The sequence below is a fragment of the Nanorana parkeri genome, unplaced genomic scaffold, assembly GCF_000935625.1.
Source record: "Nanorana parkeri isolate BGI_ZX_2015 unplaced genomic scaffold, ASM93562v1 scaffold4, whole genome shotgun sequence".
Classification (NCBI taxonomy): Eukaryota; Metazoa; Chordata; class Amphibia; order Anura; family Dicroglossidae; genus Nanorana; species Nanorana parkeri.
This window is the reverse complement of record NW_017306272.1, coordinates 2,520,618-2,522,138: the sequence shown is the minus strand read 5'-3', so window position 1 is coordinate 2,522,138 and position 1,521 is coordinate 2,520,618.

Below are 1,521 nucleotides of genomic sequence, written 5' to 3'. Positions count from 1 at the left end.
AGGTGTTCTGCTTCACACTTCCCTGCTCCTGGTAAAAAAAAACAGCCATGATTTTCCCCAAATATGAGACACATAGGCACCCTAGGCCCAGAACATTTTGGGGGAATTTAAGGCAATTAAAGCTTTCCTTTTCAGATTTTAGCAAAATTCTTTAAACATTCACAAATTCCTTCTCTTTTTACAACCTTTTAACAATCTCCTTTTTTCAGGTTTGTTTTAGAGTCCTTCTTTCTGAAGGTGCCCACACACCTTACAATTTATTTGTAGATTTTTTGTGGTCAGATGGAAAAAGTGCAACAGATTGGCCCAGGTGGAGATTACTCCATCCACACAGTTAAGTGTAGATGGAGGAATCTGTTGCACCTTTTCCAGCTGACCACAGAAAATCTGCAGATAATTGTAAGGTGTGTGGGCAGCTTAAGTGTTATCAGTTACCATTTTGCCCCTTTTATTGTACTAAAAAAATTAAAATGTTCTTTTTACAAGCTTTTAGAACCCTTTTCCAGAGAGAGAGAAATAGAGAGATGCCAGTTTGCCGCATGCAGCAAAAGAGGAAAAACGTATGCATCCAGCAGCATATACTCGTAATTGTATTTTCTATATTATTCGTTGGAGAATGTGCTGTGATTTATGTTTGCAGTGATGGAATATAGACATTCTGTGTGCTATGTTACATCATATTGTTCTAGAATTTTATAAAAAATATGTACAGGGCCTATACTGAGTGCTGCAAAACTTGTTGCCATTGACCACCGTTGACCTCTAATGTTTGGGGAATGCCACAGATTACCAATAATTGGGGAAGGGCGGAGGGGGGTATTTTTTTTTTTTACAGCTGCTGACCTGCAATGTAGGGGCCAATGTGTTTCATACTCTTGAGCACTACAATCTATGTGCTATGTCAGGGCTCAAAATGTCAAGTCCTGAGCTACTATGCAGGCTGTCAGAGACCTGCTGCTTCTGCGCATGCGCCAAGCCGGGGTTCCCGTAATGGGCCTGTGCGCATGCGCGCGCCAAGGACTGTCCGTGGAAGAACGCTCTCCAAAAGGCTCACAGGAAGTGATGCTCTCCAAAAGACTCACAGGAAGTGATGCTCTCCAAAAGGCTCACAGGAAGTGATGCTCTCCAAAAGACTGACAGGAAGTGATGCTCTCCAAAAGGCTCACAGGAAGTGATGCTATCCAAAAGGCTCACAGGAAGTGATGCTATCCAAATAATTTCCTTCACTATTTAAACCCAGACTCCACACCTACTCATTGCTGGATTGTCTCTTCAACCACCCTGACGTCTCCTGATCCTTGTTTCCAGTACCATTGATTATCGACCCGGATTGACTTTGACCTTGTTTGCCTGCAGCCTGCCTTTGACCTCGGAACGTTTGACCATTCTTGTTTGCCTATACCCTTGACCTCGGATTGCTTCACTGGACTGCCTACGCCTTCTCCTTTTGTACTTGCTCTGCCTGCTCGGTGTGACCTTGGCCTGTTGACCTCGGATATCAAGATTTATAAGACCCTGCCG